The sequence below is a fragment of the Equus asinus genome, chromosome 13 (assembly GCF_041296235.1).
Source record: "Equus asinus isolate D_3611 breed Donkey chromosome 13, EquAss-T2T_v2, whole genome shotgun sequence".
Taxonomy (NCBI): Eukaryota; Metazoa; Chordata; class Mammalia; order Perissodactyla; family Equidae; genus Equus; species Equus asinus.
This window is the reverse complement of record NC_091802.1, coordinates 13275233-13298874: the sequence shown is the minus strand read 5'-3', so window position 1 is coordinate 13298874 and position 23642 is coordinate 13275233. Positions and strand designations below refer to the sequence as shown.

At 49.7% G+C, this 23642-nt stretch overlaps 1 long non-coding RNA gene across 2 annotated transcripts in view; it reads right to left on the bottom strand.

The window, feature by feature from the left end:
- The window catches only part of LOC139039968 (uncharacterized), a 38874-nt gene that overhangs the window by 3913 nt on the left and 11319 nt on the right, over positions 1 to 23642 (bottom strand). Inside the window, exons 1-2 of one of the 2 annotated variants that reach the window (XR_011493503.1) lie at positions 14110 to 14246; positions 2330 to 2518 (exon numbers count right to left, since the gene is read on the bottom strand). This is a non-coding gene — a long non-coding RNA (uncharacterized lncRNA). Of the gene's footprint in view, positions 1 to 2329; positions 2519 to 14109; positions 14247 to 23642 lie in introns of those variants that run through there. The other variant, XR_011493502.1, reaches the window with a different exon arrangement.

Below are 23642 nucleotides of genomic sequence, written 5' to 3'. Positions count from 1 at the left end.
GAAGATTAAGTGAGTGAATCCCTTAGAACCCAGCCTGACACATAGCCCATCCACAGGAGGATCGTCTGGAATGATTATTTCCCACAGATCCCACAGAGCTTGCTCCCCCGTGTCATTCACTCAAATGCCACCTCCTCTGAGAAGCCTTCCCTGACTATCCAACATAACCCTTCAGCCCTTTAGCCCCACCTGCTCGATTTCCCTTCCTAGCACTTATATCTGTGTCCGCCACTAACGTGTCAGGCCCGTGAGAGCAGGGACCTCACCTTTCTTACGCCCTGGAATAATCCCCCATGCTCAGAGCAGCACCAGGGCCACAGCGTCATTCAGTAAATATTGGTTTCAATGAAGGAACAAACAAACAAATGAAAGCATTCCATCTCTTTGTCCTCACATGAGACCCACTTTATGGAGAAGGAAACAGACTCAGAGAGGTTAAGTGAAGTGTCCGGGGCACACAGCTAAAGAACGACCCAGCCTTGAAGCAGGTCTAACCCCAGGAGGAGTCCCCCTCCCCGTGAGCCTCCTCGGTATAGCCCAGAGCCACTTCTAGTCTGGGATGGAATCACTCACTCTCGCGTTGTCTCTCAACACTCTTGCCTGAGCGCTCCATGCTCCCACCGCACCAAATGCCCTGCAGTGTCTCCATCCTGCGAGGCCATCTCTCACCTCCAGGCCTTTGCTCCTGCTGGCTCCTGCCCTGGAACACTCTCCCTGCTCCTCTTCACCCGACTACCAACCTCTAGCCATCCTGTGAAGTTAGGCATAAAGGCCCCTTCTTCCAGGAAGCCTGCCTTGATTTGCTTGCTGGGTAAGGCAGCCTTCCTCTGTGTTCCCACAGATGGCTACACTTCTCCCGTCTTCCCCTTACCTCGCTTGACTGTCAATGCTTGATTGATCATCTCTCTTCCTGGGCTGCACCCCCATATTCTAAGCTCCTTAAGGACACTTAGGACTTAAGCTCCTTAAGGACACAGCACTTAACTCCCAGACGCCCCCTTAGGGACGGGGGTCATCACCTCCCTTTTACAGAGGCTCAGCTGACCAGGCTGCACAGCTTTTGCCTGGGCTTTGGGTTCAAGCTGGTTTTACTCCAGAGCCCATGAGGCCCCCACCCCACCCCCTGCTTCCTCCCTGCAGAGACACCACCGTCCACTTCTCGACTACACGCTTCATCCCCCACTGGACATTCAACAGGTGGCCTCTGTTGTGGGTTCCTCAGAAACCAGCCCGCTTCTCTGTGGGTCTCCACCTGAAGACCCCATGACCCAGCCACATCTCCAGCTGACCACTTGGGGCCTCCCCGTCAGCCCCTGCATTTCCAACGGACCACTCTGCCCCGAGGGGAAGGTCAGAACTACCTGGTCAGTCTCCCTTCCCTGGGTCAGATCAGGCCTGGAAACCGCCCATCTTTTGCACCCCCCAACTCTGCAAGTCAGGGTCGGAGCCTCAACTCCTCATCATGCCACTCAGGCCCTGGTCACCTTTCCCACCTCCTCTTCCCGTCTCTCAAGCCTCATTACACTGGTGACAACAAGTGGTGGCTGCTGACCATTTCCTGCAGACCAGGCGCTGCCCCAAGCTCCTTAGGTGTGTCAGAACAGTGACTCTCCACGACGTCCCCATGAGGGAATTACAGCCTTTCTCCCCATTTTACAGATGGTCACACAGCAAGGACGGGCGAGGCTGGGGTTTGAACCCAGAGCCCAGGCATCACCCTCTTCCCTACCTGCCTGATAGACCCCAGCTCCACCACGCTCTCACCAGCTGCCTCCCTTCTCACAACGCCCTTCCTTCTGCCAGGATCGCCCCCCTCTGTCCTCCTCACCTGCTTGGTTCCTCCATCCTCCTCCAGGAGGCCTCCCCCGACTTCGGGCTCAGCCTCCCCCCCTTCTTTGCACTCGGCGCTGACCCTGTGGGTTGTAAACCCGCTGAGGGCAGGCGCTGCAGCCTCTTCCATCAGCTCTGCACCCCTAGCCCCTGACCCCATGCCTGGCGGCAACAGGAGCTCAGTCAATACTTAACGAATGAGCCATGAGGCGAGTGAGCAAAGAGGCGACTCTTTCTTTTCCCATTTGGAAGCCTCGCTCCTCTCCAAGACAAAGACTTCACATTACTCACGGATATAAATCGACAGTTTCAAAGGCTTAATCCTTCCACACTTACCGCAAACCCGGACCCACACGGAAATAAATAAGTTTCTTTTTTAGGAGGAGAAAGAAGGCTTTTCATGGCATCATAAAAACAATGCTTGATTTTTCATCTCACAGAGCCTGTCTGGGCTTAGTTATGCTCCGGAGCCCGAGAAAGACTCTGAGCTAACACTCACATGAAAAATTGCCGTCTCCACGGCTGCCCAAGGCTCGGGGAAGAAGTAGAAATTTCTCTCTGTGTCCGTCTGTGTGTGTCCGGCGGTCATCAATCACCCCCGGAATGGGGCCTGGGCGGGGAGGGTGAGTCCGCTGCCCACAGTAAATGGCAAAGAGATTTGGTGAAAAGAACATGCGGACACAGGGGGCTGTAAGAGATGGAGAGAGAAAGAACTAGTACGTCGTCAGGATTTTTAAACCTATTATTAGGACCCCAAGAGCCCCAACACCCTTATGCTGGGTTAGTTTCAAATCTACGTCGTTCTTTCCAGGAGGCGTCAACAGCTGCCACATTCAGATGGGGATTCTAAGTGCATTCATTCATTTCTTCATTCATGCATTCATTCATTCTCTGACGGGCATTAATGCTGCTCAATAGTATTTCCCCTCTCTGTCTTTCGGGCCAGGTGTAGGATGAACGCCCTGGCCCTGTTGTGCTTGGTTGGGGCTACATGACTAATTCTGGCCAATGAGTCTGTGCAGAAATGACGAATGTCATTTCCAGGTTGGAGCATTCAATTGCCAGTGCAAGACCCTCCAGAATTCCAGCAATATTGGAGACGGGGGCGGCTCCGTCAGCCTGGGCTCAGAGGGAAGGGACGGGAGCAGCATCGCCAACCACACGTGATGAACACATAGAGTGAGTGAGGAAAAAACGTTTGTTGCCCCAGCCCGCTCAGATCCCGGTTCCGTTATTGTTGTTTCTGCAGCTTAACCTATCCTATCCAGACTGACATGGTGCGATGAACAGACCTGTGAGCCACAGGCCTGCAGTTTCAGTCCCGGGTCCTACAACGTATCAGTCAAGCTGCCTCGGGCAAGTCTCTGAGCTTGACTGTCCCCATCTGTAAAATGGAGATAACAGCAAAGCCTGTCTCTCTGAGCATCTTCATAAAATGGAAAAGGCTTCTGCCGTCCTTCCCGTTCCCCCGCTTGTCTCCCTGCTCTGCAGTCTCCAGGACAGGAGCGGTCCACAGGCCTGGGTCATGAGGCAAACACTGGGCTCCTCTTGAACACCAGCCCCAAAGCACACACACTGATACTACTTATTTTCCCTGGAGGGGCCGCTCGTCCAGCCCAGCCCGTGAACTGAGGCGTGCCAAAGAGTCAGTCCTTTAAGAATCTTAATCTTTTGAGGATGTGGTGTGTGTGTCTATGAATTTCTGCAAACCAAGGAGGGTAGCATGTTGCACCAACGCTGTATCAGTCTGCTCAGGCTGCCATCACAAAACGCCATAGGCTGGTGGCTTAAACAGCAGAAATTTACTTCCTCACGGTTCTGGAGGTTGGGACGTCCAAGATCGGGGGCCGGCTGATTCGGCTCCTGGTGAGAACTCTCTTCCTGGCTTGCAGGTGGCTGTCTTCTCGCTGTGTCCTCACATGGTGGGAGGTTACCCATAGAACCCTGCACATACCTTAGGACCCTAATTACCTCCCAAAGGTTTTTGTCTCCAAATACTATCACACTGCGGGTTAGGGCTATAAATTTTGGGTGGATACAGTTCAGTCTCCAGCAAATGCATAGCACAACTCACAAAATCTCTGAAACAGTTACCATTCCCTAGCACTTTACAGTTTACAAGGCCTAGTCCCATACCTTCTCACACTGGAGATGCACCATCAGCCTATGGAGAGGCCTCAGAGATTAGGAGACCGAGGCACACAGAATCGAAGGGACTGGCCCACATTTACTCAGCAGGAAGCCATGAACCCAGGGTTCAAACCAGACCTTCTGCCTCCCAGGCCCATCCTCCCTCCTTGGTCCCAAACCGCAAAGCCAAATATGGTTATTATTCCAATAACCAGGGGATGGGGGATGGGCCTGAACAACCTAACCTCATGATTTAAATGTGATGGGAGGGGCTCATCCTTCAGCCCACGAGAGCGCATGCTCAGTGCATGTTATTCTTCTAGGGAGAGTTGGAGTGGAACGCTCTCTCACACACTGCCGTGGGAGCGCACATTTGTCCAGCCACTTTGGGGCACTACTTGGCATTATCCACTCAAGGTGAACACGCATATACCTTGTGACTCAGAAATCCCACCCCCACCAGAAATGCATCCGTGTCTTCACCCAAGGACGTGAACCAGAGCATTCATAGCAGCACTGTTCGTGATAGCCCCAATCTGGGAGCTGCCCAAACACCCACCAACAGTGGAATGGATGCTCCACACCGCAGTGAGAATGCAGAGATTACAACCACACACACCAACCAGGTGTGTTGAAAATCACAAACATAATTTGGGCGAAAGAAGCCAGACACGGAAGAGCACATGCTTTTGATTCCATTTATACAAGGTTCACAAACACACAAAACTCAGGAATGGATACACATGGTGTCAGAAGTCCAGACAGCGTGTACCCTTGGAGGGTGGGGGTGAGTAAAGACTAGAAGGGGACATGGGGGGTCTTCTGGGTCCTGGAAATGTTCCATTTCTCGATCTGGAGTCTGGTTGTACCTGTGTGCTGTGGACTAAATTGTGTCCCCTGCCCCCTCAAATTCGTATGTTGAAGCCTTAACATATGATATTTGAAGATGGGGTCTCTGGGAGGTAACTGGGTTAGATGAGGTCATGAGGGTGGGGACCTCATAACGGGATTAGTGCCCTTGTAAGAAGAGACAGCTGGGAGCTTGCTCTCTGTCTCTCTCTGCCACGTAAGGAACAGAGAGGAGGCCATGTGCAAGTCAGGAAGAGGATCTCACCAGAATCCGACCATGCTGGCACCAACCGTGCTGGTCTCAGACTTCTGGCCCCCAGACCGTGAGCAATCCATGTCTGCGGTTTGAGCCCCCGGTCTGTGATATTTTGCCATGGCAGCCCAAGCTGACTAAGGCCCTCGTGAACTCCGTGGAGCTATGCACTAAGGGTCTGGGCAGCTTTCTGTAAGTTTACTGCAATTAGAAGTTTTCAGGGAGTGGGTGGTGGAAGAAGAATAATTCCTTCCGGGGAATGAAAGTCTTCCTCTAGAAAGACTTCCCCAACCAACCCAGGTAAAATCGATGGCTCTCTCCCCTTCTGCCTTCTGACAGCCCCGCCCTGGCCTCTGCTCTGCGCACCCCCACCCTCAGCTGCCCTCGGCCCCCACCACCGAGTAACCGCCATTGCCCCAGGTTTGCAAATGCTTGCACTCCCAGCTCAGCCTCTCACCTGTTCTCAGTAAGTTCTCACCTGCTTGACCTGCACAGATTATGCACAGGAGCGACTTCCCAGCCCCAAGCCAGGAGGCAGATGGCGTGTCTTGGCCCCTCTAGACCTCCTTTCTAATCTGCCGGCCCAACACCTGCTCCTTGACCCCACTCCTTGGGGGAAAAGCACACTTTCCGTTGACCCAGATTCTGCGCCTTTGATGGTGAATAAGAAGTTGGACTTTGCCCCCAGAGACTGAAGCTCTGCAAAATGCTCGCTAAGATCAGGCAAGAAAAAGAAAACAGGTCAGCTTAGGGTCTGGGGCTTCTCTTTGTGGAAGAAGCACCGGCCAGGGAGGCAGGAGGGAGAGGGGCTGGCCCCCAGCAGCCTCCATAACTGAGATCTGGAAGGGCCTTCAGCTCCTCTTGTCCATGAGTTTCAAGCTGTTTTTCTCTGTCTTTTTTTAAGCTTTATGGTGGTATAATTTACATACCATAAAATTCGCCTCTCTAAGTGTACAATTCACCGATTATCAGTTTATTTACCAAGTTGTGCACCATCACCAAAATCGAATTTCAGAGCATTTCCACCACTCCAGAGAGAAACAGCCGTGTGCATCAGCAGTCCCTCCCATTCCCCCAGCCCTGCTCCCAGCCCTGGGCGACCACTAATCTACTTTCTCTCTCTATAGATCTGCCTATTCTGAACATTTCATGTAAATGATATTGTACTATATGCGGGTTTTTCTGTCTAGCTTCTTTCAGTTAGCAAAATATGTTTGCGGTCCATGCATGTTGTAGCGTGCATCAGTACTTTATTTCTTTTTATTGTCATATGGTATGCTATTGTACGGATATACCACATTTTGCTTATCCATGCACCAACTGATGGACATTTGGGTTGTTTCCACATGTTTGGCCATTATCAACAACACTGCTATGAACATTTGCATACAAGTCTTTTTTGTGGATGTGTCTTTTCATTTCTCCCGAGCAAATATGAAAGAAGAATTGGGGAAGCATTTGGATTTGAAGGATGGAAAGGTAGTGACGGCTGGAGAAGGGAAAATGAGGCAGAGAAACAGCCTGAGTATGGAAGGCTCACTTCATGAGACAGCATAGTCAGGGAAGGGGGTGGGGGTGAGTTTGAGCTTTGACATCTGACCCAGGTTCAAATCGTTGGTCTGCCACTTACTGGTTATTTGACTTTTGGCAATTCGCTAACTTCTCCAGCCTCCGTTTCCTCATCTGTAAAATGTTGATAGTAATGCCTGCGTTGCTGGCTGTTGTCAAGATCAAAAGAGACAGCTTTTGTCTAAGTGTCCAGCAAGAAGTTCTGTGCACGCTCTAGGGCCAGGTGGCTGCTCCAGCGTCCCATTGCTCCCTCATCCCCAAAGGTCCATGAGCATCCTCTGGCATTTCTCAAGCAGTGGTGGCATGCCACATGGCTCAGTGGGACAGGGGACAGCATGTATGCCCTTCCTCGAGCCAAAGCCATGCTTGGCAGACATCACGTGTTTCTCTGCTGTCCTCTCAATGTGGCTGAGCCAGAGCCTCTGTGTTTTCCTCCACCCTCAGTCAATATGGCAACACAGCCCCTATGGATACAATGTTCCCAGTTGGCACCAGGATGATAAGTCTTGTGGAGGGTTGTAAAGCCAGACTTGTGAGTCTCAATTGCCTGTACCTCTAGGAATAAGGTGCCTTCAAGAGAAAAATTATAGATACCCCATGATACTAATCCCCAAGAATCAGTCAGATCTGCCTGCAGTTGAACATGGTGGTTGGCAGCAATGACCTTGAGCCAACTGCGTAACCCTCCAAGGCTTCACCTTCTCACCTTTGTGAATGGCAGAGCGCTACTATGAGGATTAAATAAACCAACATTTAAAAGCACTTAGCGCAGAGCTTGGCCCATAGGAAGAGCTTGATAAATGTTAAATAAAGGGTACATTTTCCCTTGGACTGAAGCCTCCGTGGAAGCACGGTCTGTAGCAGTTTAGCTGACCCTGCATCCCTGGCCCCAGCAGAGCCTAGCACTCAACTAACTACCGGTGAGGGAGGGGACGAATGGTCCTCTCAGCCTTGCCTGTGCACGGCCCGAGAACGGATCCCCCTGAAGTGACATTGAGTGTTGAGCTCTCAGCCCCAAGAAGGCCGAGACCGCCTAGGATGCTCCAGACACGTTTGAGGGCACAGTTCAAGGGCGGAGTCCACCCTAATCACAGTGGTTGGCCGAATGAAGACGCTTTGGAGTCAGATATGGGGGTTCTGGTGAGCAAGCTTAAGCAAGTCGCTTAATCTCCCTGCACCCCCGTTTCTCACCTCACAAGGTTATTTTATGAGTTAATGAGCCAGCAAACGTGAAGCCCTTAACACGATGCCTAGCACAAAGTAATCGCTCAACTGATGCTAGTAATTATTATTCGGATCATTAAGAATCATCAAGAATGGGTGCTCAGAACAGGTCAGCATCCCATGAGGCGCTGAGGAGCGTCAACCTTCTGTCTAAGTTCCTGTTGAAGCACAAGATTGCCTTCCTCTCTCTGTGCAAAAAGACAAAGGCACGTTCAATTCAGCTCAGGCAAAGAGCTCTGTCAGAGACGACGGGAAGGTGAAAATGACTTCATTTTCATTCATCTTCCCTGGGCCCTTTCATCTGACACTGGTGACAGAGCTTTAAGCTGTTGATATTGGCTTGTCCTGATTCATTACCCCGGCCTCTCCCTGTGCACCCACCTATGCCAGCTGAGTTGCAAAGTTGGCTCCAGATGGCCCCGGTCAGAACTTGAGGGCTCACCCGGCGAACGAGAGCTCCCCGGGTGCCACTCTGCCGCTGCCAGCCTTTGCCTCGCTGAGCTAGTTTCTTCCCTGGTTGGCTTTTTCCTCCCCTACCAGCAAGAAACACTGCCAGCCCTCCATCGTCATGTAGAAATAACCGCCGGGTAATGGCTTTTAAAACACCAAATTGCGTCAAGTACAAGGGCTGCGGAGAGTCCCATCTTCAGCAAGGCACTCTCCCCTGTTTGGTTTGGATGTCCAGTGGAGCATTAGACAGCAGCTTAATCATTATTACTGGAGCTGCACTGCGACTCTCCGGAGAAGCACTAAACCGGAATGAAAAGGAACTGACATAATTAGTCTGACACAGTTCAATAGGGAACCATCACATGAAGGTAATGAACTCCAATGATATGTTAATGTTATTGTAAGAAATTATGCCGATGCAACAAAGTGGCTTTGAGTTGGTGGGGGGAAAAAGCTTGGAATTTTCCCAGGCAATACAGTAATGGGGGAAAAAAAAGTCAAGAAGGCTCGTAAAAACCCCCTTTCCTTGGTCCCCGAGTGGCCTGTGGTCACGGGGGCTGAGGATCTGTGACCAGCGCTCCGGGCTACTGCAGGGCCACGTAGGCAACACTGCTGCTGTCGATATGCACAAGTGCTTGGATATTTGTTCAACTAGGAAAATAAAAAGCTCAAGAAAATTACTCTGAGCGCTAAAAATCGATGGAGGGATAGTGTAATAACAGTCCCTTCCAGTCGTTCAAAGCTGCACAGTCCACAATCTATTTTCACGGCCCTTAGGAGAAGAAGAAGGGTACAGTTAAAAGGTAAGGACTCTACCACTTACTAAATCGTGACCCTAGGCAAGTAACTTGACAGCCATGGGTCTCAGTTTTCTCATCTCCAAAGTGGGCACAATAACGCCTACCTTCAAAGTTGAAATAATGCCCATAAAGCTCCGATTATAGGGCAAGCGCGCAAATACATAAAATATAGTTAATATTGTGCCAATTAATTGTCTTTGCACTTGTGCGAGATTGATGAAGGCTAATCCTGATGGATGTCAATGTAAATAAAGACTATTGATTAATGTTCAGTCTCAGAAGAGGGAAGGCGGGCAGCATTGTCCCAAACCAGCAAATGTCAACATTTCCAAAACATGACTGAGCATTTCCCAAACCCAAATAATGAACTAACCTCCATCTTTCATGTTGGTTGGAGTCTTGGCTGAAGTTGGTGTGACACCTGTTAGAAAGGCTGTCATCAGAAAGACAAAAGATAACTAGCATTGGGGAGGATGTGGAGAAAAGGGAACCTGTGTGCACTGTTGGTGGGAATGCAAACTGATACAGCCACTGTGGAAAACAGTATGGAGTTCCCTTAGGAAATTAAAAATAATTCAATAACTGCAGAATACACATTCTTTTCAAATGCACATGGAACATTCTCCAGGATTGATCACATATTAGGCCACAAAACAAGTCTCAATAAATTTAAGAAGTACGAAACACCAAGCATCTTTTCTGACCACAAAGATATGAAACTAGAAACCAACTACAGGAAGAAAATCAAAAAAGCCACAAAAACGTGGAGGCTAAACAAAATGCTACTGAACAACGATTGGGTCAATGAAGAAATCAAAGGAGAAATCAAAAAATGCCTGGAGACAAATGAAAATAAAAATACAACATGCCAAAATCTATAGGGTACAGCGAAAATGGTTCTAAGAGAGAAGTTTATAGCAATTCAAGCCTGTCTCAACAAACAAGAAAATCCCAAATAAAGAATCTAACAGTGCACCTAAAGGAACTGGAAAAAGAACAGAGCCCTGAATCAGCAGAAGGCAGGAAATAATAAAAACCAGAGCAGAAATAAACGGAATAGAGACTAAAAATAAAAATAGAAAAAATCAATGAAACCAAGAGCTACTTCTTTGAAAAGATAAATGAGATTGACAAAGCTTTAGCTAGACATAACAAGAAAAAAGAGAGAAAGCTCAAATAAATAAAATCAGAAATGAAAGAGGAGAAATTACACCAGACACGTCAGAAATACAAAAGATTATAAGAGAATACTATGAAAAGCTATATGCCAACAAATTGGATAATCTAGAAGAAATGGATAAATTCTGAGAATCATACAACCTTCTAAAACTGAATCAAGATGAAATAGATAATTTCAATAGACCAATCACCAGGAAGGAGATCGAAACAGTAATCAAAAACCTTCCAAAAAATAAAAGTCCAGGACCACATGGCTTCCCTGGTGAATTCTACCAAAAGTTCAAAGAAAACTTAACATCTATCCTTCTCAAACTCTTCCAAAAAATTGAGGAGGAGGGGAAGCTTCATCACTCATTCTTCGAAGCCAAATTATCCTGATACCAAAACCAGACAAAGACAACACAGAAAAATTAAATTATGGGCCAATATCACTGATGAACATCGATGCAAAAGTCCCTAACAAAATACTAGCAAATAGAACACAACAATACCTTAAAAAGATCATACACCATGATCAAGTGGATTTCATTCCAGGGATGCAGGGATGGTTCAACATCCTCAAATCAACCAACATGATACACCATATTAACAAAACGAAGAATAAAAATCACGTGATCATCTCAATAGATGCAGATAAAGCATTTGACAAGATACAGCATCCATGTATGATAGAAACTCTGAATAAAATGGGTATAGAAGGAAAGTACCTCAACATAATGAAGGCCATATATGACAAACCCACAGCTAATATCATTCTCAATGGAGAAGAACTGAAAGCCATCCCTCTAAGAATAGGAAGCAGACAAGGATGCCACCACTGTCCCCACTCTTATTTAACATAGTATTGGAAGTCTAGCCAGAGCAATCAGGCAAGTAAAAGAAATAAAAGGGATCCACATTGGAAAAGAGGAAGTGAAACTGTCACTATTTGCAGATGACATGATTTTATATATAGAAAACCCTAAATAATCCACTAAAAAACTTTTAGAAATAATAAATGAATACAGTCAAGTTGCAGGATACAAAATCAACATACAAAAGTCAGTTGCTTTTCTATACACTAACTATGAATTAGCAGAAAGAGAAATTAAGAATGCAATCCCATTTACAATTGCAACAAAAAGAATAAAATAACTAGAAATAAACTTAACCAAAGAAGTGAAAGATCTGTACACCAAAAACTGTAAAACTTTGTTGAAAGAAATCCAAGAAGACACAAAGAAATGGAAAGATATTCCGTGCTCTTGGATTGAAAGAATTAACATAGTTAAAATGTCCATACATCCTAAAGCAATCTACAGATTCAATGCAATCCCTATCAAAGTTCCAACATCATTTTTCACAGAAATAGAACAAAGAATCCTAAAATTTATATGGAACAACAAAGATCCCTAATAGCCAAAGGATTCCTGAGAAAAAAGAACAAAGCTGGAGCTATCACACTCCCTGATTTCAAAATATACTACAAAGCCACAGTAACCAAAACAGCGTGGTAGTGGCACAAAAACAGACACACAGATCAATGGAACAGAATTGAGAGCCCAGAAATAAACCCACACATTTATGGACAGCTAGTTTTTGACAAAGGAAATAAGACAATGTAATAGGGAAAGGAGAGTCTCTTCAATAAATGGTGTTGGGAAAATTGGACAGCTACATACAAAAGAATGAAAGTAGACCATTATCTTAAACCGTACACAAAAATTAACTCAAAATGGATTAAAGACTTGAATGTAACACCTGAAACTGTGAAACTTCTAGAAGAAAACATAGGGAGTACGCTCTTTGACATCAGTCTTAGCAGCATTTTTTCAAATACCATATCTGACCTGGCAAAGGAAACAATAGAAAAAATAAACAAATGGGATGACATCAAACTAAAAAACTTCTGCACAGCAAAGGAAACCATCAACAAAACGAAAAGACAAGCTAACAATTGGGAGAAGATATTTGCAAACCATATGTCTGACAAGGGGTTAATATCCAAAATATACAAAGAACTCATACAACTCAACAACAAAGAAAAACAACAACCCAATTAAAAAATGGGCAAAAGATCTGAACAGAGACTTCTCCAAAGAAAATATACGGATGGCCAACAGGCATATGAAAAGATGTTCAACATCATTAACTATCAGGGAAATGCAAATCAAAACTACAATGAGGTATCACCTCACTCCTGTCAGAATGGCTATAACTAACAAGACAGGAAACAAGAAATGGAGAGGATGTGGAGAGAAGGGAACCCTCATACACTGCTGGTGGGAGTGCAAACTGGTGCAGCCACTATGGAAAGCAGTATGGAGTTCCCTCTGAAAATTAAGAATAGATCTACCATATGATCCAGCTATTCCACTGCTAGGTATTTATCCAAAGTACATGAAAACGCAGATGCATAAAGATACCTGCACCCCTATGTTCATTGCAGCATTATTCACAATAGCCAAGACATGGAAGCAACCTAGGTGCCCATCAAGGGATGAATGGATAAAGAAGGTGTGGTATATATACACAATGGAATACTACTTAGCCATAAGATATGATAAAATCAGGCCATTTGTGACAACATGGATAGACCTTGAGGGTATTATGCTGAGTGAAATAAATCAGAGAGAGAAAGTCAATTACCATAGGATCTCACTCATAGGTATAAGATAAAAACAACGACAAGCAAACACATAGCAACAGAGATTAGCTTGGTGGTTACCAGAGGGGAAGGGGGAGGGAGGAGGGCAAAAGGGGTGATGAGGCTCACATGTGTGATGATGGATTGTAATCAGTCTTTGGGTGGGGAGCATGATGTAATCTACACAGAATTTGAAATATATTACAATGTACACCTGAAAGTTATACAATGTTATCATCCAATGTCACTGCAATAAAAAAAAAAAAGCCAGAAAGAAAAATTAAAATAGAACTACCATGTGAGCCAACAATCCCACTTCTGAGTATATATCAGAAGGAAGTAAAGTCACTATATCAAAGAGCTATCTGCACCCCCATGTTCACTGCAGCATTAGTCACAACAGCCAAGATATGGGAACAACCTGTGTCCATCGACAGACACATGGATAAAGAAGATGTGGTATATATGTTCAATGGAATACTACTCAGCCTTAAAAAAAGAAGGAAATCTTGTCATCTGCGACAACGTGGATGAACCTAGTGGACGTTATGCTAAGTGAAATAAGCCAGGCACAGAAAGACAACTGTATGATCTCACTTATATGTGGAATCTAAAAAGTTCAATTCTTAGAAACAGAGAGTAAAATGGTGGTTACGAGGGACGGGGAGAAAGGGTGGGGCAAATGGGGACGAGTTAGTTGAAGGGCACAAAGTTTCACTTATGTGGGATGAATACGTCTGGGGTTCTAACATACAGCATGGACACCATAGTTAACAACAGTGTATCGTATACTTGATAAGAGACTAGATCTTAATTGATCTTACAAAAAAAATGGTAACTGTGAGAGATAATGGAGATGATAATTAAGTCGATAGTGGCAAGCATGTCACAATGTATACATATGTCAAAATATCACGTTGTACACCATAAATACATACAATTTTTATTGTCATATATATACCTCAAAAAACCTGGAAAAAATTAAAATAATTCCAAATAAATAAAGTTGGTATGACAGCTGAAGTTTGTACTATTGCCTCATATAATTCTTTTTTTTTTTAACCGAGTTATGTGAACAGAAGGGAAAAAAGAAGAAATTGATACCCCAGCCCACGGAAGGCAGGGACTCCTCATGCTTCCCCTGCTTCTCCTTTGTCCCCTGGTTTCCTTTCCAAGTTAAAACAATCACTAGAACTTACGCGTGTACACAACTTCCAGTTTACGTGTTGATTCCGCATCCACTGCCTCATCCTCCCAAACAATCCCAGGAGACGGCCGGGCAGGCGTTTTCCCTATTCCCATTCCACAGACGAGAACACCGGGACTCCGCAGGTTACATGCCCGCCAAGGTCACACAGCAGAGGAAGGTGAGGCAGGACATAGACTCGAGCTTTGACACCAAGCCCTGGAACAAGACGATTCTGCCGCCAGGCGGCTGCCCACTCTGGCACCCCCCTCCAAACCTCAGCACCTGGTGCAAGGCATCCTTGAGTAACTACCATAGCAGGGTCTCTTCTTTCCATCCTAGAAGGAGTGTCCCTTGCCTCCCGGAGGAGAGGGAGCATCGGGGGAATCAGCCTTATGGTCTCAGGCTGGAGAAGCGCTCCTGGTTTGTTCCCCAAGGGAAGGACCAGCGCCTGGTCCATGATCTGGGGGATTCCGCCCCACCCCATCTCTCATGGATACTCTCCAGCCATCTTCTCAGACCAAACCCACACTGAACCCAGGTGGACGCGGCTGCAGCTGAAGAACTGGAGTAAACACCCACAAGGTGTGCAGTAGCGGCAGGCTGCTCGATCACACCTAGGCCAGAGGATCTCCTTGGGCTCCCTGAGCAGCGAAGACAGCGGCCCCAGGAATGGCTTAGAAGCGCCCTATCGCCGACCCTCTGTGGTCGAACCTCCTGGCACGCGGCCCAGGAATCCACAGTTTCTCAAGCCTCAGGGTGAGACTCAGCCCACTGCTGTGAGAGAACCACTGGTCTGGGCATCTGGCCTCCTACAGCACAGCGGGGAGAAAAGGGAACAAAGTCCTGGTGGGGCCCCTCCCTTCTGCAGGTCTCTAGCTCACCCTGTGCATCTTCCCCGGCAGCCCCTCCCTTTAAGCCCGCACCCTTCCTTCGAGACAGCCTGCATGTTTCTGGCGATATTAGAGTCTTGCCTTGAATCCTGCCCTCTGCCCCCATCTTCAGCGGGATGCTAGGACGTCCCCTGCTCTGTCCCAGGAGAACTGGGTCCCCTGAGCTGAGGGTGGAAGGGGCTCCAGTCCACTTCTGGCTCTCCCCACCAACCACAGCTTCTGCCAGTTTTCTCCTGACTATTTAAGGACAAACTCACTTTTTAACCAAAGAACTGATTTTCTTCTGACACGTCACTTTCTGGTTTGCAAGAGAAGTGTGGGTTCCTCCAATTAATGTGACTGATCCTACGCCTTGTGAAATAATGGCCTGGCCGTGCACCAGAGCAGCAATTGCTGCCTTCCTGGGCCTGTTTGCTCACCATGGGGCCAGTACTTAGCTGACGGTGGCTCTGAGTCACCTAGATGGCCCTGACTCCCCATTTCTCCCCTGATGGGAGAAGGATGCAGTTCACCCCATCAATAAGCCATTCACAGCACAAGGAGCAGGGCTGCGAAGACCGCTGACTGCCTCAGGGGACAGAGGCCAAGCTTCATTTAGCCCCCATTAGCCCTTACCGGGTAGGCCACCCTGTCCCGAAGGAGGAGCCAGAGAAGCAGAGACAGGGACCCCAGGAGGATACTGGGCTCCACATCCGAGTTTTCCTGGGACAATCCACAAGCACAAGGAATGTCAAGATCCATGGCCCCTAATTTTTGCTCCCCCTTCCCAAATTGTGGCCCATGATAGCCCTGGCTCCAGGGCCTGGGGACAAGGTGGCCTCCAGCCAGCACACAAGCCCCTCTGGCAGACACAGCACACGGATTCCTGCTCAGACCTGCTCCCCTACACGGTTGCCAGCTGCCCACACCACAAGAGTTTCCCTCCGCACACAGATGGCCACAAGCCGCGGAGGGTGCTGGGCCCTCGTCAGTGGTCTGGGGATCCCAGCCACGTTGACACCACTGCATGGGCAGCAACTTTGCTCCTACGAGGAGCATCAGGCTGGGCCCTCCTCTCCCCACCTGCAGCCAGGAAAGCTGCTTGTCCAGGTCCCATCCACGTCAGGCAGCCCCGGGTTCACAGGGGGCCCTCCAGAGGTTCCTGGGGGCCAACAGGCTCCCCAAAGGCCTCAAGCAAAGGGACCTCCCAGGAAGACCACCTGCCCCTCTCCTGGCACAGGCAGATCTGGTAGGGCCTCTGACACTCTCCCGAGGTCCCTCCCAAAGCTCTCTCTATTAAGTGGCTTTTCGCACAGCAGTTAGGGACTGAGGTGCCAGAGTCCGATGGGCCTGTGTTCAAACCCCAGCCCCACCATCCCCGTCTGAGCCCTGGGGTGCTCCTTTCTCTCCTGGAATAATAAGAATACCCACTTCAGAGTCACTGGGCCACAGCATGATTCAGTAAGAAGGGTAGAAGTGATTTTTTCGTTACTATCGTTTTATGACCTGCAGTGGCCACAGGATGGGAGGGAAAACCGAGTGAGGAGTTATAGGAAGGGAGCTCACAACTCTAAAACAGCCTGACGTCACCCTGCAACTGTGTCCCAGTGCAGGGACAGGCTGAGCCGACCTGTCACGCTCTCACCAGCACGCTGATGCCCAAGGGCGCCCGTCCACGCGGGATCCAGGGCCTGACGCACAGCAGAGCCTGATTTTCTGTGCTGGTGGTTTTGCTGCAGCGTCGGGGGCAGCGTCAGTCACCGTCAGCTTGGGGACACCAGGGCCTTGTGCTTCCCTCAGAGAGTGAAAAGGATTCTTTGCGCCTCCCCAAGACCCTTGCCCCAGGCTTTGCAAGGCCCCAGGGGTGGCCCCTCACCCCGACTCCCACAAGGGTCTTTGCCTTTAACATCACGTCTTTAAGACTCTTTAGGTTGCAAGTGATCAAATAATGTAACTCAAGCTGGCATGTATAGGCTTATATAACTGAAGAGTTCAGAAATAGATCTAGCTGCAGGCATGGCTGGATACAGAGGCTCAAAAGTATATTATTTAACAAATACTTATTAATGCTTCTATGTTCCAGGCATATGAACAAAACCTTTGCCCAAGTGGAGACTAAGACTACATAAGAATGTACATTGTCACCTCATTTCTCTGAATGTGCATAGCCAGATCCCTGCTCATGGCCACAAGTGGCTGTAACAGCAGCTCTTAAGGTTATATCCTTCCAGGTTCAAATCCATCAGAAAAGAGTAAGTTCCAGCAAAAGTGCTTGAAACACTGATTAGACATCCAGGGGTCAGCTCCCACTCCTGAGCCATGACTGTGGCCAGAGGAATGGATGCGGTGGCTGGCTCAGGCCTGGGGCTCATGATCCACGCAGACCATTGAAACGGGGGGAAGGAGGTGCAGCTGCCAAAGGGGAACAGATGATGGGGAGCAAACCGCATCGTCTGCCCAGGTCTCCTGCTGGAGGCTCGCTCTCCTCTCCAGATTAAACAAGCCCGTCTGACGAGCTCAGCAGGCTGAGCTGCGTTCTCCCGTCTCCCTGGTTACCTCCCGAAGGTAAACAACAATAAAAATGCACACATGTACACGATCTGCAGATTGCACATTAATTTCACAGCCATCGTCTGCTCCTCGCTCAAACCATCCCTGTGAAAGGATAGGTATTGTGAACTGAATGTTTGTGTCCCCCCAAAATCCCCCGGTTGAAGCCTGAATCCCCACTGTGATGGTATTTGGAGCGGGAACTTCTAGAGGCAACTAGGGTAGATGAGGTCGTGAGAGTGGAGCCTCACGTTGGGAGTAGTGCCTCTCCAGGAAGAGAGAGCTGGGAGCTTGTGCTCCCTGCCCCCACCCCCACGTGCACACAGAGCCCAGGTGAGGCAGCTCGAGAAGGCGGCGTCTGGAAGCCAGGAAGAAGCCTGCGCTGGGACCCGACCCTGCTGGCACCCTGATCTCGGACTCTTAGCCTTCAGAAGCACAAGACAACACATTTCCGTTGTTTAAGCTGTGGTGTTTAGTTATGGCAGCCTGAGCAGATCACGACAGTAGCGCAGGCTTTAACCCCTTTCTGTCCCAAACCCGCCAGGGCCACCTGGAAGGGCAACAGGGAGCATTGAGAGAAGGTCCTGCTGCGCTATGCACCTGGAGGAGGCAGGCCAGGGAAGGGGAGGCGGGCGAGGGCACGGCAGACGGTCCGCCATGCTGTGTCTCCTGGACACCGTAGGGCCGTGGACTCAGGCTACAAGAACTGGAACCTCAGACCCAGGGAGGGAGACCCGCTCCCTTCCCTCTTCCCAGGCTCAGTGTGAGATTGAGACTAGATGGCAGCGTGGTGTGGGAGAAAGAGCACTGACTTCGGAGCCAGGACACCCGGTCTTACGTGTCCACTTCGCCCCTGACTTGCGGAAGGAATCCGCAGGCGTCTCCCTCTCTCTGGGCCTCAGTCTTCACAGCCCTAGAATTAGAGGGCTGGACGGCATGCACACCAAGATCCCTTCCAGCTCTGACACACGGGTCTCAACTCTGGAGATGCTGGGGAGCCAGGACAATGGAGAGAAGTGGACAGTGGATGCCCGGGACACATGGCCCTTGTCCATCCCTCCTTCCCCTGACTCAGGGCTCTGGGAGGGGAGGTGGGGCCCCAACATCTCCAGGGAGACCAGCATCCGTTTCTCCCCTGCACATTGCCCAGCCTGGTCCAGGTCAAGCTGCTGATAGATTTTCAGATGCTTAGTCATACTTTTTTGAGTAAATATCATGGTAAAAAGACGTGACATTTCCGGGGCCAGTCTTCAGCATTAATAAAAGATTCCAAGAACAGGGTGACCTTTTCACAAAGGATTTGTAAATGCCAAAAACTACATAAAACCTCTCTTTCTGAGGCAGACAGGATTGTCACAGCTCAGCATTTATTCCCTCATATGTGAGGCCGGCTCTTACTTCTCCCAGTTCCACGTGCTGGCTGGAGAGAAGCTGTGAGCACTGTCTGAGGGGAGGAGGGGGAAGTGGTGGAGGAGGAGGGAGGGGAGGAAGAAGAGCAGGGCGCAGGGCAGAGCCAGCCCTGGAAAACAGTCAGGGGTGGGGGTTATGGAGCCTCCCAGCCACTTAGCAGGCCCGCTGAGGATGAAGCATCTGAACTGCCGTGCTTTAGCCACCACACAGGACTGTCTCTGTCATGTCCATTCAGGCTAAGAAAAGGGTGGCTCCTGCCAACACAACGAGAAATCAAAGAATGTGTCTGAGGGGCTGCCCAATCCCACTGGAGCCCTGGGCTGGCCTCCCCCGGATGTGGATGAGCCCAAATGCTCCCTCCCTTGGTGGCCTTCCACCATCCCTATTTCACAGACCCTCAGAGGCAGGCAGGGCTTTGGGGTCACCTCGTTCCAGGCTAGACTCTTTCCAAGCCTCAGGCTCCTCATCTCTAAAGGGGCCCCCCTTCTTCAGGGTTGAGCAATGATGCTATTTCATCACCGCGCACAAAACAGGGGACCGCTAGCAGGAGCGTGCCCGCCACGGTGCCTGCCTGTTCTGCCCACTTCCTCATTTGCACGAGTGGCTGCCACGTGGGGCAGGCAGGGGATTCTGAGCCCCTTCAGAAGCGGATTCTGCTCCTCAAGCCAGAGCCGTATCAAATCCCTCCCAGACCACTCTCCAGGGCAGCTGCCAGGGACTGGGAGGGAGAAGAGACTCCCCAGAGAGGGGACACCTCTGCGTGGAGCTGCCCCTCGGGATGTCGGGATGACCAGGCCCCACGGCTGCCTCTGCTCAGATGGAAGCTTGACGCGCTGCCATTGGCTGCCCCTTCGCCGGGTTCATTGTGTAATGGTGCTTGACAGATCCTAATTTTCTTTTTAAAAGACACGCATTACAGCAGAGGAAATAATAATACACATCAGTGACATGAGGCAATTGTCCAGTTAGTGAGGATGGAGTGGATTTCTCCGCCCGGCTCAAACGCCCGACTCCTGAAGGGTGCAATCTGGGAGGTCTGCAGAGAACTTTTCGACTCAACAGTCACGTTTTAGGACTGTTATTGATGGGCCAGGCCACGGCTGAACAGCAGGCAGCCCCACATAGAGAAGCCTGGTCTCTGCCCCTTACGAGCCCCAGAGTACTGAAAGATGAGTCCTCACAACAGCCCTGTGGATAAGGTAAGATGAAACAGAAGCCCAGAGAGGGTAAGAAATTTGCCCCAAGCCACACAGCTGCACGTGGCAGAATGAAGACTAGAGCTCAGATCCCTGCATATTTGCCCCCTGCTGTCTAGTCCAGCCCTTGGAAGTGAGACTTAGCCTGATGCCCAGTCTTCTTGCAGACTGGTTGGCAAAGTCATTAAGAAAGATGAGCTCTGCTTAGATGCAGAGAACAGAATGGCAGTGGCCAGAGGTGGAGTTGGGGCTGGGGGAGGAACAAAATGGTTGAAGGGGGTCATAAAGGTACAAACTTCCAGTTATAAAATAAACGAGTCATGGGATGGAATGTACAGAGTGGGCACTACAGTTCATAATAATATTCTAATATTGCATGTTAGAAAGTCGCTAAGAGAGTAAATCCTAACAGTTCTCATAAGAAAAAGCTGTGTAACTGTGTATGGTGATGGACGTTAGTTAACTAGACTTATTGCAGTGATTGTGTCACGAGAGATACAAATACTGCATCGTTATGTTGTACCCCTGAAACCAATGTAATGTCATATGTCAATTATACCGAAAGAAAGAAAGAAAGCTGAGCTCTGGAATTCTTGGTTCTTCCTGACATTGGCTGTGCCAATGGAGCTCACTTCCTGTTTGGTGGGCAGGATGTCGCTTGAATCAGCCACAGTGGCAAGGTCTCACATGTTCTCTCCCTGGACAAAGCGGAGAAGTGGGGACGAGGTGTGGTCACAGTCGGAAAGGTTCCTACAATCTGCTCCTCGCCCCACTCCCTCTACCGGTGAGCTCCCTTCCACGGGGTGCACCCAGAGTGTCAACCAAAGATGACTTTGGATCTGCCTGGAGGAAGTGCTCTCTTCACCCACATGGGCTCTCTCTGCTCTTGGCTTTGTACTCAGTATCATTCATTCATTCCTTCATTCAGTACGTAGACATCAAGCACCTACTGTGTTCTGGGCTCATACCAGGCAGCGGGGACATCACGGAGAGCAAAACAGACTAGGTCCCTGACTTGAGGGAGCTTACAGCCTGGTGGGGAAGATGGACAACTCAGGAAGCAATCACCATTGAGGGTGACAAGTGCCATGACTGGAGGGCAAGGTCTCATAGAAGCACACCACTGGGGAGCCCAGCCTGGGTGTGGGGGGAAGGAGTGGCATCCACACTGACGCGTGGAAGGGGAGGTACCCAGGCAATGGTGGTGGGGTGGGATGGGATAGGAGCAGGTTCTAGCCAAAGGGAATAATGTGCAAAAGTCCAAATTTCAGAGAGAACAAGGGATGCTGCAAATAGATCAGAATCGCTAAACATGGACTGGGGGATGGATGCTGCTGAGCGTGAGGCTGGAGAAGAGAGCAGAGACCAAGCCAAGAAGTGTCCAGTACCCAGGCTTTATCCTGAAATCAAGGGGGATCCACTGAAGGATTCTGAACGGCATTACCACGGTCAGGTACGTTCTTTAGAGAGGACAGTGTTGGAGAATGGGTTGAAAGAGCAAAGCCTGGAGGCAGAGAGCCCAGGTGGGAGGCCCGGGTGAGAGAAAGCGGTGGTTTGGATGGGAGCAGTGGTTCTGGGGATGGAGAGAGTTGAACAAACTCAAGAGATGCCAGGAGAGTAAAATAGACAGAGCTTGGTGATGGAAGACCATGCTGCCGGGGCTGAGAAGGGGTCCTGGCTAGTAACAGGCTCCAGATAACAAGAGCAAAGAGGTGTTTTTAGCCCCAGTCAAGGTGCATTGCATAGGTGCAAAGGTCAGAACAAAAATCACGTCCATTTGAGTGAGTCTGAGGAGGGAGAACCAGGAAGACGTCCAACCTAGGTCATCAAGGGGGCCTAGGATGTGCCGAGGGAGGAAGCCAGAAAGCGTCAGAAAACCAGGAAAGCTAGTCTATGGGGGAAGGACAAATTGGGGTGGGGGCAGGTGGGGCTCCCACCCCACCAATTAGGATCCTGCTGCCCTTTGGTGTGTGGGTTCCTCCAGTGCAGGAGGGCCTGCTGAAGCCCAGATCATAGAAGAGGCAGGCAGCTGACGTGACGTCCCGCACTGACAGGGTCAGAGTGCAAAGCCTGCTGGAGGGTTTGACCCCCAGGCACGGACATCTCTGGTTCGCAGCTGCTCCTGCGGAGGGGTCCGGGTGTCTCCATCTGACTGAGAGGCTATGTGAGCCATCAGCCGCAAGTGACTGCCAAGAAAGCAATTGCCTTCTCTGACTACATTAATCGGAGTTTAGTGTCCGGATCAATGTGGCTGGGAGTCCTGCTGCGCTCAGCACTTGTCAAGCTGCGTCTGGAGCCCAGGCGCTGAGAGGAGCCAGCGGCTCAGACACTTCCCCGGGGGCTCCCCAGACCCCAGTCTAAAAAGCCATGCTTCCCTTTCTGGGTGGCAGTGGCCCCCCTCCGTGGCTGCAGGGCCTGCCTCCCCTGGGCATGTTCCACCTCCAGCCAGAATTGGCCGGGAGGCTCCGAATAGGCAGGAGAGCAGGTCGAATGTGGCCAGGGCACATCCTATTTTAAGATAAATCAGAACTTCAGATTTATATGTGAAATCTAATGATTTTTAAATGTCGGTCCAAATGTTGTTAAAAAAAACCAGTACAGATCAAATATGTCTGTGGGCTGGATCCAGCCTGCAGCCTGCAGTCTGACCTATGACCTAACCGAGGCCTCTGTGATGGTTCATGTTCTGTGTCACCTTGACCGGCCGCAGGGTGCCTGATTAAACATGTCTGAGTGTGTCTGTGAGGGTGTTTCCGCACGAGATTAGCATTTGGACTGACTAAAGCAGATTGCTCTCCCATCGCAAGTGGGCATCACCCAACCTGTTGAAAGCCTGAATAGAACAAAGGCGGAGGAAGGAGGAAATCGCCCCTTTCTTCCTGCCTCCCGGCTCGAACTGGGCCATCTCATCTCATCTCATCGTCTCCGGCCCTCGGACTGGGACTTGCGCCATCGGCTCCCCGTTCTCGGGCCTTCACTCTCGGAATGAGCTACACCACTGACTTTCTGGGTCTCCAGCTTGCAGATGGCGGGTCGTGAAACTTCTCAACCTCCACAAATGCCTGAGCCAGGTCCTCATAATTAATGAATCATCATATATATCCATATATGTTTATACATATCCCCCTGGTCTGTTTCTCTGGAGAACCCTGACTCTACCTACCTGTGAGGACAGTAAAGCTCAGAGCACATAGGGCAGCACCAAGGTCACCTTGCTGGAACAGGGCCTTCCTCAGTTCTTTTCCCCAGCCACATCCTATACCCAGTTCCCGAGTGTCTACCTTGTTCCCTAACACCGAGCCCCTGTCTTTGTACCTGGGACCCCAGCACCTCTGAAATGCTGTTGTGCCCTGTCCCCCACGGGTGCCAACCTTGCCCAGATCCCAGCCCCACTGCTGAGGCCCTTTCCCCGGCCAGATCTGCATCCTCCTTCCACCTGCTGCATGAGTCTCTCCCTGAGCCTGGAGGGCCAGGCGTGTACCTGTCCCCACGCCTGGGCCTTCCTGACTCCTTCTATC